At 34.8% G+C, this 15,409-nt stretch overlaps 1 protein-coding gene across 2 annotated transcripts in view; it reads right to left on the reverse strand.

Annotated features, from left to right (window-relative positions):
• Positions 1 to 15,409, reverse strand: part of BMPR1A (bone morphogenetic protein receptor, type IA) — a 90,563-nt gene that overhangs the window by 30,154 nt on the left and 45,000 nt on the right. The window contains exon 2 of one of the 2 annotated variants that reach the window (XM_004680679.2): positions 5,884 to 5,998. The exons of the other annotated variant lie outside the window; for it this stretch is intronic. The gene's annotated coding sequence lies outside the window, so the exon portion shown is untranslated. The remainder of the gene's footprint in view (positions 1 to 5,883; positions 5,999 to 15,409) is intronic. 2 annotated transcript variants of the gene reach the window in all.

The raw sequence follows: 15,409 nt of genomic DNA on the forward strand, positions 1-15,409 counted from the left end.
ATGATGATGAACAGCTATATGCCAGAGACATTTTATGGGGGTGGAGTGGGGAATGGGATCAAAAACAGTGTGGGGGAGGGAAATGCACTGGACTATGGTGATGGCATATAGGTGATTTGGTGATGAGAAGCCCATAGGATTACAAATAAGATGAAAAAATGCACAAAATGATGAAAAGATAAACTTTATATTATTTTTAACAATGCAGTGCTTGAGCAATGCAAAAACAATTTAAAGATCAACCATTTCTACTTTTTTCTCTATTTACAATTTTTGAAAAATTTAGAATACACAGTTTTTCCCAAAGCTCCAGGTATAGAAGCTCTGTCCTACAAGAAGCCAAGCCTATCCTTTTCCCTTAATGATGTGAGGGGTGAGCTGGTCTAAGAGTCTCGGGCTTTTCTTGGGCCTGAAGAGACAGTGTCACTCTTTCAGACTGCACATGAGTAAGAAAATAGCAACCCAAGAAGATACTGGCAGAAGAGGAATCAGAAGGTAGAGCCAAGAGGCTAAAAGAATCCAGATCCTTGGAGGCTTTAACAAGCTGTTCAAGCAATCTTGCCCAAAGCCTGAATGATTTAGTGACTTTTTTCAGTTAAGGGCCAATAAATTTCCTCTTTTTTTAGGTCAGAGTCAGTTTTTCTGTTACAATAAAAAATATTTCAGCTAATAGAAAAATTAACACACACATACAAACACAAACAATTGAAGAGAAAGGCATTCTGGATTAGATTAACATAAATCACTACATATTGATGAGTAAAGTAAAATAATCTTAGAAAAGCTGTTTGATAACATATGCCAAAAAAACTGCTCAGTCACTTTTAAAGCAGTGTTGTAGTATGAAAATTAATTTAATGTTATCAACAGCTATGTAATTACTCCTGGTTTTTCTCCTCTCACCTCCCCCCAAATCTGCCAGAACTCCTTGAAGTTTTTCTCACCTTAGCTAACAGTCTGTCTTTTCTAAGCTGCACAGATCTAAAACCTTGGAATTATTCTTTACCATTCCCTCTTTCCTTCTTATATTCCATATCCTATCTGTAAGCAAATCCTATTGGTTCTATTTCCAAAATATATCCAGAACCAATACACTTTGCACTACCTTCATTGCTACCTCTCTGGTCCAAGCCACTAACATTTTTCGCCCAGATTAGTGAAAGAGCCGCCTGATTTCTGTGTCTGCCATTATGTATATCTAAAATATATCCTCAACACAGCAGACAAAGTGATAATGAAAAACATAAGAGATTATATCACTCATTTGTTCAACTCATTCATAATAAGACCTGAATGTTATAATGGCCCACATAACTCCAACTCGTGTGTACTATGGGCCAAGGATTCCAACCCCTCTATTCCTGACTTCCTTTTCCTGTAAACGGTAGGCATGGACCCACTGTAGGACCTTTGCATTTGCAGGTCCCCTCTCTCTGTAGCATTCCTCCCCAAGACTTTGATTTGCTACCTTACTTCCTGTAAGTGCTTGCTCAACTATCCCTTTCTTATTGTGTTTTGGCTCACCCTATTTAAAACCATTCTCAATGGTCCAGATCAAAAAAATCAGAAACAGTCAGTACTGGAGAATGCATAAAGAAAAAGGACTCCTCTGGATTACACTGTTGGGAAAATAAACTGATCCAGCCACTGTGCAAAGTTGTGTGAAGATTCCCTCAAAACACTAAAAAATGGAATCGCCACATGACTCACCAATTCTACTCTCAGGAATCTACACAAAGAACACAAAAACACTTACTTGAAACACTGATTTGAGGTCCTGTATTTACTGCAGCACTTTTTACAATAGCCAAGATATGGAAACAACCGAAATGCTCACAACTAGATGCAAGGATCAAGATGCAGTATGAATATACAATGGAATATACTATTCAGTGACCAAAGCAGAGAAACTCACGTCATTTGTAGCAACATGGATGGAGCTGACGGGATTAAGATAAGTGGAGTAAGTCAGATGGAGAAAGATAAATATTGGATGGTCTCACTTACATGTGGAGTACACAGAAATCAAACAAGGTCAAAAAAAGACTTTGAAACCAGCCCTTGAAAACTGACTATAATCTGTGGCATCCAAGGGCAGGAGGGGAGCACAATGGACTGTGCTGGAAGAGCAACAATGGCCACACCTGAGAGGAGAAACTTTACATGTCAGAACATTAACTAAGATGTAAAACAATGGTACTTCATTAATAATAAAACATAAATCTGTTTTCATCCCGTATACCACCATCCTCCTTCTCTGATTCGTTTCTTCCCTCTTAAGTACTTGTAATCCTGGAACTTGATATAAAATTTACTTACTTTCTTTACCGCCACCACCTACACCAGAACGCATGCTCCCAATGTCAAAGACGGAAATTTATTATTTTCACTCTATATTTTTAGCACCTAGAACAGTATTTAGGTGCTAAAATAAATATTTGCTGAAGGAATGATTCAATAGAGTGGAAGAAATGAAAACATTATGCCAATTTCGTTAACTTTCATCTACAAATGAGGCATTCCCAAAAGGGCTATACTGTGAATTAACTATCCAATTCCAATTGCTCACTTCAAACACTGACTTATGTTAAGATCCAGTGAGGAAATGTTTCTACTTTTCCCCCCATTTACTCAAGCTTGAGATGTAAAATTAAAGATCTTAAGAAGGCATATTCAAGTAAACATTGCTTCCCAAGAGCAACAATAATGTTTAAGGCATACAATAGCTTGGTCTATATTCTTACAGAAACACATAAATAAGGCAAGTTAAATAATTTTGGGGGAAAAAAAATCACAATTATTTTATTCTGGTATGAACAGTGTGGTCTGACAAAAAGAACTTCAAAGCATATCTAAACTCAACTGCAGTCCTAAAGCTGTGACAAATAAAGGTTCATGTGTAACACTTCTATATAAACTCCAAATGACCGAAGGCTGTCAATAAGACCATAAGGTGTTAAAAGCATATCACTAATAAGCATGGGTCACAAACTACAGGAAACTAAGCCTTACAAACCTGCTGTTATGAAGGACAAGCTGCAACATTACAAACTCCTGCTTATTATTGTGAAGCATTTGTAAACCAGGAAGAGTTTTCCTTCTGTAGATGAAGCACCTATATTTTATTTTCTTTACTCTGTATCTGAACATCTTTTCAGGTTAAAAAATACTTGACTTCATGTAAGAATTACCTATGTGCTGACTGAAGCCAGGCAAATACCACTCAAGTAACTTCCTTTCTCTTTGAGGCAGCTGCTATACTGATTCAACAGTCACATGGTATTCAACACATCCTGGCTTTATATACTTTTACTATCTATGGCATGTATCCCTAAAAACAAACAGCACTGCTTTGTATATTGTTAGGCTTAATACACACGCAAACACACAAAGCTGTATTGTTCTATGAGTATTTGTATAATTTACTTATTTCTCACAACATTGTAATTGATTCCCATGATGTACACAGATAGCTTCTTTCAATTCATTTTCATCACTAAATTGTATGCTTTATGTATATTATACAGTTATATTTATTAATTCTCCTGCTCATGGACATTTTAGATCAATTCCACACCTTGGTATCATGAGCAATGCTACAATAAATCAATCTGAATAGATGCCTTTGCTGCTATTCTTGTTTGAACAAATAAATCTGTAGGCTGGGACTCTAGAAGAAGGAGTCTCATGGTAACTTTAGTAGTCCCTACTGGAGCTGCACCATTTTGTGCTTCCAAATGCACCACACTCATATAAGAGCAATTACTGAATATTCCTAAAGGACATGTTGTTATGTTATGCTACTGGATAAATTAATTGTACTAATCAATCCATTAGCGTTCCCTTAAGAAGTAAACTAAGTCATGGTGGCCACACATTTCTTTTATACTCTTCAAGAAGTGGAACCTAATTCCTATGAAAATGAACTAGACTGAGTGGACTCTCTTGTAGCAAACAGAATGAAGTCAAAGTGACAGTGACTGCTAGAACTAGGCTTTAAAAACACATTGCATTTTTCTCTTTGATCTCTTTCTTGAATCACTCACCCCATAGAAATACTTTCTAACTTCTTAAACTTTACTAAATCTTACATAACATTTAAAACTACAGCATAAGAAATATGAACAACACTTTGCTTTTTTTTTCAGCACCTCCCTTTCAATATGCCTTGAAAATAATGTTTAAAAATATCTGTTATATGTAAACAAATTAAGATACCAACAACGTAGCAGAACATTAAGTTTAGTTTCTTTAAACTTAGAAAACTTAATGGAGTTTAAAGGATGTTGCTGAGGGAAAAAGAAAGAAACTCAGAAAACCTGAATTCAACTGGACTTGAAAAATGATGACTGTTACTTTGTGATGCCAAAGTACCCCTATAATGTGGATAAAATATATTTTTAGGGCCCACCCTGGCTCAATGGGTTAAAGCACAGTACTACAAAGTTAGCTGCAGCCACTTCACAAGATTGAACCCTAGCCAGGGAGCTGACCCACATGGCGCAGCAGACTGCTCCTGACCCGCCCGCTGCTCCCCTCAGCATTGTACTTTGTCTATCTGCTTCCCTAACAATTCTCTTCTGTAAATATGTTGGCGGAGTATTTATGCTTGATGCCAATACATTTTTCAATGTTACAAGCACTCTTCAAACTGCATTGGAATTAACTGTTTACATACTCAGCTCAAAACAGCTATTCTTGGAGAGCAAAGCAAGGAACTCCTTTTCTATTCTCAGCACCTAATACAGTCCCTGGCGCAGAGCAAGTGTCTTAGGTGTGTTTAAAAAGAAAAGAAATAGATGGGTGTGGGCAAAGGTGTCACTCTCTTAATGCTATATTGCTCAAAGGTTTTAATATTTTAAGACTTTGTCCTTACATTGGCGGGTCACTGAAAAGTCTCTGACAGTACAGGAAGAACTGTCTCTCAAAATTCAAGATGTCAGCAACATGCAGGGGGGTGGTAAGTGAGGAAAGTTAAGTGAATCCATCATATTTCCAAAGAAACACAATATAAGGACCTAAACTAGGATGATGAAGGGGTTAATAAAAAAGAGATGGTGAAAAGGTCAGAGTATTTTATTGAGGTAAAAAATGATAAGATCTGATCTCTGAGGGCAAGAAAGAAAAGATGAGGAGTCTGACTCAGTCAGCACTAAGTATGGTTAACAAAAAGGGTCCGTAACAGAAGCAGAAACATGGGTAGGAAGCAAGCAGGTGAACATGTGGAGCTGAGGTGGTTAATATCATGATGTGAGAGATCATTTTTGAGGTAATTGTTAAAGTCATGAGATTAGGAGAGACATAAAAATAGTTTATATGTGAATTTAAGAGGGCAAGATAAGGAAAAGAAATTATGCAGGTATAATTAAAGAAAAAAGCACAAGATCTTAGAAACCAAGAGAATTTCAAGAAAAGGAAAAATGGCTACTACTAAAGTGATCAGAGTATGAAAACTTCTAAGACACTTAGAAAGTCAAAAGTATTTCTCAAAAAATCAAGTGTAACAGTTTTGCAAGGGTAAAAGGAGAATGATGTAAGAAAATGAGCAAAACCTTTATTTCAAAGCTCTATTATTTAGAATAATGTAAACATTCATTTTAAAAATAAACTTCCATTCTGAACTCTGCTTCCTATAGTAATGATTTAATACGTACTTTCCACAATTAAATAAAGCAAAACTAAGAATAGGTAAACCCGTCTTACTCCTTGAAAGGGTCACCATTTTACGGAGAGGGAAATATTAGAACTATTTCTGACTTCATAAGGAAGAGAATTAAAGAAACTAAAATAAGGTTGCAACAATTATATAAAAGGACTATTTTCAATTAAGAAATGAAAATTTTCATATTATTCTAACTTGTTTCTTAAAAGTGTGTCCCTTACCTCAGAGAGGTAGCTAGATGAAACTGCACTTCCAATTTTCTCCAAACAGCTTTGACCTATGCTTCCATCTCATGAATTCCAAGACAGTATTACACTGATGCATATTTTCATTAATCTGTTTAGAAAACAACAACAACAAAAGAACTTATTTAAAGCTGAAAAAAAAATGTCAAAATAACATGAATTCTAAACATTTATCCTGGGAAAAATTGTACATTTCAATATAAATTCAATGAAAAGTTCTACAGTATTTTAGAAATCTATCACATTGCCATTTCCCCAAAGTTTGCCCAAAGATATTTCCCCTTCTGAATATTTTCAACATGAATATTTTCAGCAAAGGTAATAGTAGCTCTTTGGAAAAATTACTCACATGCAAAATTTCTGTATTGATTTTTTAATTTATGGGAAAAAAATCACATCTCAAAAAATAGAAATAGAGAAAAATAGAAGCACCACTTAAATTTGCAATTCTACAATATTCAGATCCCTACTCAGACAAAAATATGACTGCCTAGTCAGTATCCTTGTTTTCATTTTTTCACAAAGCCTCTGTAAGCAGCTCTAATTTCAAACTTCTACTTACGCACCTTGCTGCTTTAAGGAACAAGGTTCATAAACCTACAAGATAGACATCACTAAAAATCTTAATTTAACGATAGTATGCTGCTAACACTTAGAGATCTTCAAATAATTTTGTTGACAAAAAATAATAAACACAACGCCTTTTGCAGCAACATGGATGGAGCTGGAAAAGATCATACTTAGTGAAATAAGCCAAAAAGGAAAGAAAAAATACCGGATGGTTTCACTCATAGCAGAGTATAAAGGACCAGGGAAGAAAATAATAATAATAATAATGAACAACGATATACCAGAGACATTTTATGCGGGTGGAGTGGGCAATGGGATCAAATACGGTGAGGGAGGGAAGTGCAATGGAATATGGTGATGGCACTTGGGTGATTTGGTGATGGGAAGAAACCCAAGGGGATTACAACTGAGATGGGAAAAGGCATAAAATGATGTAAAAATAAACTATTATATAATTAAAAAATAAAAATAGAAAAAAATGATTTTGTTGAATATATAGTTTAACTGAAGCTTCAATAACAAAGTATTCTCTTTTCTTATTTAAAATGCAAAAAATTTAAGTTGTATGAAACCTATGGCCCACTGCAAGGTCAAAATGTCTTTGTATTCAAGTCCATTTAGAAATATCATTTGTGTTACACTGAGGTTTAGTAATCTTGGCAATAATGACTAAATTCATGTAAACTGGGGCAACCTGAACCTATCTAGCATATCAGATAGCAGCCTTTCTTAAAGACTAGAGTCTCTAACTCAGCAGACGGGCTGCCTGCCATAGAACCATACTAAATCTTTCATGGTCAAACTAAAGACAGACTGACCCTGAAAGCAATTAGTAATGCTTTGCTTGCACTTAAGAGTCTTGAACATTTTTTGCAATGCACTAGTTACTGAAAACTTGAGCAGGTCCCTAACTTTTTTTGGGGGTATTCAAGTGACTGTGACAGTCTTAGCTCATCATGCAAAAAAAAAAAAAAAAAAAAAAGGCAGGAATGGAGGCTTGGTATTTAGTTTTGTTTGGTTCCTGAGATATTCAAAGTCCTAAAAAAATTTTCCCTTATACTAATCAAAAAGTAAATGCATTCTGTTTCCATTTCTGGAATAGCATAAAGATTTTCCTCCAATGTCATTCTTTGCCAACAATGTCTTTCTTCCATAATATCATATGAAGAGAAGAAAGGTTACCACTATATTTAACAAAATTCTGATTAACCTATTTTCATAAAGTATCTGATTAAAGGTTCATAAAATTCATAAAGATTCATAAAATTCTGATTAACCTATTTTCATAAAGTTTTATCAAAATGACCATATGTAAAACATACAGCCTGATTCTAATTCTACCTGATATTAACATGGATCAAAAATAAGTAAAATTAACATGTAAACTACTTGTTTACTACAGCAGCCACTGTTTTAATACATCACTACTACAGTTTTCTTGGTGTGAAAAAAAGTTTCAAGTTCATAATAAAAGGAAATACAGTACCACAAGAATCTTCAAATATACCATCTTCAAGGGCTCTAGACTTAGAATCATCTATCCTCCCTCCATTCTTGCACACATACAAAAATATGATAAAACACAAACTATAGAAAACCACTTTTAAAGGTTGGCCTTAAGACTGGCTAAGAAAAATCTAGTATGATATGAATTAAACACAAGAAAATCAAAGGCCAGGGTATGCTTCATAATGTAACAGGGTGGTCCCCAGGAAAAGGGGAGGTTCCAGGTTCCCTGCTCCACCCAAAGGAAGGTGGAGCAGAGCAGAGAAGAGAGGAATCTGGAGAAGAGACTGAAGAGGAAGGGAACAGGATGGAGGCCAGAGGGAGACCTGAGGGAAGCACCTGGAGCAGACACATGTGAAGAAGCGTCCCTTGTTTCTTGGCCCAGGACTGGTTTAAACAGATGTGGATGAGAGACCCATGGGGAGGTTCACTATGGCAGCATTTCTCTTGATTTTGATTTTGCTCTTTTCCTCCCAGACCTGTCCAGCCATTCCTGACCCTTTTCTAAGGGTTCTTGCCAGAATGTGTGTTAGACATGTGGCAGGCTTTTAGGCTTTGCTTTGGACAACCCCTTTTGGGTGACTTTTACCCACGAGGGCATGGGTTTGTTTTATCAAGAAACTATATTCTTTGTCTTTTCTGTATTGCACACTAATTGTGTTAAAGTTCCTTTCCATTAAAGGTCTTACATGTTTTGTCTTGATGTGGCAGACAGCAAAACCTATTTAGAGCAGGCAGGTTTGGGGGAGGGAGGTTCCTCTCCCTGCCCTGTAACAATAATACAGGTCCACAAAGACACTTTACATAGTAGAAACCAAATGCATAAAGTGTTTCCTAACTTTTCTATATAGTGCTACAGTCCTATAAACAGAGATCTATAAATTCATACATGAATAAAAGTAAGATTTACTTTATAAGAAAGGATAGCATAAATATGCTTTGGATAAAACTCAGGCTAAAGGCCCTCCCTGGTGGCACAATGGGTTAGGATGCAGCACTGCAAACTGGCTGTAGCCGCTTCAGTGTGAGTTCGATCCCCATCCTAGAGGTGACCTACATGGCGTGGCAGACCTCTCCTGACTCTCCTGCTGCTCCCCTCAGCAATGTACTTTGTCGATCTGCCTGTCCTGCTCCCTATTCTGTCTCTGGTGAAGCCTCTCAACACCCATGCACCTCTGGCTTATACCCCACTTCTGTATGCATAAATAAATAAATATTAAAAAAAAAACAGTCTAAGACAAAATTTGTATTTTTGAGTTAGTACAAGAATGTCAAAAAAGTAGTGGTTTTTTAGTATTTACAAAATTAGTCATATAGACTATGTATTTTTCCCTCCATTACTCCACACCCCCTCTTCATCTTTTATATCTCTGTTCTTAAAACCCATAAGTATCCACTGTATCTGCAAAAATGGCTATAAACATTAGAACCTCGTTTATGTAACCACTGGAAGTACCAGAACTAAATTTATCAAAACAATAAACAATAAAAAAAAAACCCAAAGGTATTACTACTAAAATCTTTGGTACACTAACTGGAAAATTAAAACATTTTACTTCATTGCTAAATAGAATTTTAGCAATAAGTAACTCAAATGAACAGTTTTATTTAGGTTATTTTATCACGATTGGTGTAATGAAGCATGTAATATATAACACATATAGCATAAAAAAGGAGGTCAACTTATGAACAGGTTATGTTACATGTTCCCAAAATTCACTTATAAACTGAATAAAAGATTTTGAAATCCAAGATGGCCTTTCTAATAAAAACAAATGTATAAAATAAACTTTACAGCATAATTCTACTACAGTGCTCTTCTGCATAAACATATTTCTGTAACAAACTTTCTTATTCATTACTGTATTCTAGAATCTAACAGTTATGGACAAAGTAGAATTTCAATAGATAGCATATATACTGAAGAGCAATAAACCCAGATATGAAACTGAATCTAGAAACCATACCAATCTTAATACAGCAAAGAACCAAATGGCAAGGGGAAACATTTCTTCTAAAAGAGTATCAAAAAAGTGATTAATCCCAGGTTAAGAAGGCGAGCGTCTAAGACAACTGGCAATTTCCATTCCCCCTGCCAATGAGTGGCTTATTATAAAGTCCTGGCCAGTGAGAGACTAAGTTTGCTAGGGAGCTTCTGGGAAAAGTTTTCTTGGCTAATGAAAAAAAAAAAACATGTAGTTGAAAAAACATTCTTATTTTTTTCCCATGCAACTCTGGGTTTGAATTTGTTAAGCAAAACTATGGTAGCCATTTTCAGACGAGGAAGCAAACAATCTAAGAGAACAATCAACAGATGAAGAACACAACATTAAAAGATGAAAACAACATGTGTCCTAAAAATGATGTTATGCTTGAATGAATTAATCCTAAAACCATCTTATTAGCTTGGATCTTTTTACTGTACTAAAATCTTTGAATCATCTAAACAGTTTTCAATTGCCAAAAGTAATCCAGTAGATCACAAAGATTTAGGGACGGATATACCATTTACTTTCATGAAGTCAACTCTTACCTGTACATGATGTCCCCTAAATTTGTATCTCAACCTGCAACTTTTGTTTAAACTAGATACTTATTTCCAAACTATTAAATAGTCCTATTAAGTATATATGCCAGTGTTATATCAAGAAACAAGATCTATGAGCACTAAAACTGCTTACGTACTCCTATTCATGTTTCTAGCTGAAAACAAATAGCACTATCTACCCAATGACAAAGTTGGTGATCTTGGGATCACCAGTGCTACCTCCCTCTATTTTACCTGTTATATTATACTATATTATACTCATCTATTATATTTAATAATTTTGATAACATTTTTAAAACCTGTCTCCATCTTTCTCTGTATTATCTAGTCTAGGCTTAAATCTTTCATCTAGCCTTCATCCAGCCTTACCTCTTTCACTCTAAACCCATGTTTTAAAAATATAACTGTGCTTCATGAAAAGAATATAAACACCCTAAGTCATTATAAAAATACAAATAAAACTATAATGAGATTCCCCACATAGTCATTAGAATGTTCATGATCAAAAATACAGAAAATACCAAGTGCTGGTGAAATCATAAAATGCTGTTGCCACTTGGGAAGAACTGTTTGGCACTTTCCTTAAAAGTTAAACATAGGGCCCTCCCTCGTGGCACAACAGGTTAGTACACAGCACTGCAAATGAGCTGCAATGGCTTCAGTGCCAGTTCAACCCCAGGCCCTGGAAGTGACCACATGGCGTGGCAGACCTCTCCTGAACCACTTGCTGCTCCCCTCAGCAGTGTACCTCGTCTATCTGCCTGTTCTGCTCCCCACTCTGTCTCTGGTGAATCCTCTCACCACCCCTGCACCTCTGGCCTAAACCCCAATTTTGTATACATAAATAAATAAAATATTTTTTTAAAAAAAGGTAAACATGTACATAGACTTAACACGAGTCCAATTTTATTATGATAATGTACTGAAGAGTAATGAAAACTTGTCTATATAAAGACACACACACATTGTCCTCAGCAGCACTAGTCATAGTAATCAGAAACAATTCAAATGTTCACCAACTGTGAATGATAAACAACGTATGACATAATCATGCAATGGAATAATGCCAGGAAATAAAAAGGAACAGAATACTGACTGATATGAGTTATAACATGAATGAACCTTACAAATACAGTGAAAGAAAATAGATGTCAAATATATTTTGGAACTCTATGAAATATTTTTAGCAGAAAAGTTCAAATATAGAAAGCAAATAGTGGTTGTGTAGAGAAAAAACAGAAAAGGGAAACTTGGGACAGCAAAGGACATGATCTAAAATATTCACAGTACAAATTAAAAAAATACAAGTGTGATTTAAAAATTTTCAATGATTTCAAATTATATACAAAATGAAATCCAAATTCTTTAAATGGACACTCATAGATTGCCATAATCTGCTTATAGTCTATTTGACCTGCTTTATGTTCCGCTATAATATAATCTCGTCCCAAAACTTCCTACTGGCCATATTAAACCATTTGCTATTTCCTAAGTATCCGGAGCTATTTAATGCCTCTACCTTTCTTTAGACTTGCTATTCTAGTTCAAAAATCAAAATGCTCTTTATTCTTGGCAGTAGACTTCCCTTTGTCCTCACAAAGATCCAGTTCTAATGTCTCCTCTTCTGTTGAGTCCTCCCCACTCCCCACATAGTGCTTGTCCCACAAGGTCTGGTAATGAGACACTCTAGCATGTATCACAATGAATTATGATTATCTATTTATAGGTATATCTTCTTTATTAAGACAGTCTCTGAGTACAGTAATAGCATTTTACTAATGCTTGTGTCCCTTGTGTTTTAAGCGCAATCTAGTACCCAGAACAGAGTGTAATCAATATGTTTCTGAATAAGTGACTGAATGATGAATAACAATGAAGAGAAAAATTCAAAAGAAGAAAAAATGAGCTCTGCACATTAGCTCTGCTAACGTTTTATGTAAGAGAAAATGTTTATCAGTTTAGGATTGGTTAGTCACACTGAACAATGTACAGTCATGAAAAAGGATAAAAAATATCTATTTGTCCTGACAGATATTCCAAATACTTTCATTAAAAAAAAAAAAACTATAATATAAATCACTGTTCACTATCACACATGCACGCGAGTGTGTGTGTACAACTTGTTTTAGAAAGATGAAAGGCTGAAAGGCATTCTGAGTATAGGCAAAAAAAGTGGAATGAATGAAGAAACAGTACTATTTATGCAGTGGAATATTATATAGCCATAAAAATAAATGAAGCACATATGGTGTAAAAATTATAACTTCAAAATTATATACATGTAAATCACTGACAAACCTAAAAAAAAAAAAGCTAAACAGAACTAATTCAAATACAACAATGATGAACTTTGTAAACTTTATACTAAGGGAAAGAAGCCAGACACTAAAGGTCATATATTTTGTATGATTCCATTTATATGAAATGTCAAGATTATGCAAATACCATAGATACAAAAATAGATCGGTGGTGGTCTGGACAAGGAGTGGAGGGTGGAAATGTAGAATGACACCTAAAGGATAATCCACAAAAAGAAAACTGAAAATGCTCTGTAAAATATCCTAAGAAGATGAAAAAGCATGGTACAAACTAGAATATATTTGCAAACCATATATGGGACAAAGGAATTATCTACAATACATTTTAAAATCTCCAAATTCAACCATAAAAAATTTCAACTGGAAAATGGGAAAAGAAACTGAAGAAATATTTTACTGGTATCTGGATCACAAACAAACATATCAATAGATACAGTCAGTAACATGAGCCACTGAGGAAATGTTGAGGTACCACTACACACTAGAACAGACACAGTAAAAACACAGTGACAATACTAAGTGCTGACAACCTGAAAAAATGCGAAGAAAATGGATCACATATGTGCTGGTGAAAATGTTAAATGGCACACGTTGGAAAGTAGTTTGAAATTTCCTTAAAATCTAATGCACACTTAGATGTAACCAAGCACTTCTGTACATTTGTCTCATATAAATGAACCTGAATGCTTTATATCAGTTTCCTTTTCAAGAGACAAAAACTGGAAAAATAAAATGTCTTTCAATAGGTTAAATAAACTAAGGTACATAGTTTGTATACACTATAGAATCCTATTCAAAAATGCAAAAACAACCATTGATTCACACAGCTTGAAAGGATTCAGAGTATCAGACTGAATTAAAAATGCCACATATAAGATTCCATTTATAAAATGCTTAAAATTTTTAGACAAAATTATAGAGATAGGTGTGTGAGTAGCACTAAGAAACTCTTTGTGGTCATGGAATCTATCTCGAGCAGTGGTTTACACAAGTCTACATGTATGTTTGTGGCACAGATGTGCCCATGTCAATTTCTAGTTTAATACTGTACTACACGTAGAATGGAGTAACCACTAGGGGGTAAGCAAAGGATATATGGACCTCTTCATGTTAGTTTTGAAGTTAAAAACATTCTAAACCTGACTTTCTGAATATGTCACCTCATTAATCATGGATTATCTATTGTTCAACGGTTTCTTCCACAACAGGTAAGAAACTATAATTCTGCAGTGATTTCTAGTACTCTGTGGGGAAAGAGTCCCCAGAGTAGACATTTACCAGTTCCTACGTCAAATTTTGATCTTTAGTGCTCTCTGTTCCCCTGACCCTAGGCTCTGGGAAGCAGTAGGTGAAAGCAAAGGCACCAAATTTGAAGCAGTCATCTGTATCAAAATGAACCCCAAAATAATCAATGCTTGTCTATTTCTTTTCATTATTCCTATATCCTTTTCCTCATAATAAAATAGAAAAACCATTTCCAACTTTTCATTTTTCAATTTAGTCAATCAGAAAAATAGGTAACACCCATTTTCTCCCATAGACTTTTCAGTTGTTATCAATATATTTATTTTATTAGCTTAAAGATAAAACACCACAAAGAAATCCATTCGAATAGTTTCACTGTAAATCAATAAAATGATCAGTAAAGTGATTCTAGATTGTTAAGAGTTCACCGATTTTTCTAAAATGTGCATTGTTTACCTTCTCAAATGAATTAGAAAGATTATTTAGAATTAACATGAACACCAATTACAGAATTATGCTACCATACATGCTGAATTTGTCTGGGACTATTAATAACTAAAGCTGTTTCCAATCTAAATGGTCCCAGACAAGTGCTGTGTTTATTTATTTACTTGCTTGTTTGCTTATTTGTTTTAATTTGTATCCCTATTTCTTGATTTGGTTTTCTTTCTCTTGCTAACAGCTCTCAAGAATGCATGTTGCTAATATAATGTAGTTATATCATCACCACATTTTTCATTTATATCATCCCTGGGAACCAGAAAGCTAGCTTAATGCATCTTTGTGGTTCTGGTCTATGAAAATAAAAACATCTCTGGTATATGACTGCCTGAGACTGAAGGTAAAAAATCTGACATTTATTATGATCAAGAAATTTTTATGCTGAGGTATTATAATAATTTAAAAAAGACTTACAAGAGAAGGGAAAGATGAGATACCTGAATGAGGCAATCCAGGAAAAAACAAAGATGGGTGGAGTTAAAAACTACAAACATCTCAAATGCCTACTCAACATTTCTAATGAAATGTCAAAAGTTTAAAAACACCAAACAACTCTTTATCTTGTTTTCCATCCTCTTTCAAACCAGTTTCTCTTGAATTCATTATTTAACTTGGGTACAGAGAACTTTTTGCATATTATCTACCACAAAGCATGCACAAATATATTTACAGCAGCATTTTTTTAGCAGCATTTTCTTTACTCTTTTTTATAATATGTTTATTTTTACATCATTTTGTACATTTTTTTTAATCTCAATTTCAATCCCCGTGTGCTTCCCATCACGAAGTCCGCCATGTTAGCAGCATTTTCTTT

Source organism: Condylura cristata, unplaced genomic scaffold (genome assembly GCF_000260355.1).
Source record: "Condylura cristata isolate star-nosed mole 26May11 unplaced genomic scaffold, ConCri1.0 scaffold00011, whole genome shotgun sequence".
Lineage (NCBI taxonomy): Eukaryota > Metazoa > Chordata > Mammalia > Eulipotyphla > Talpidae > Condylura > Condylura cristata.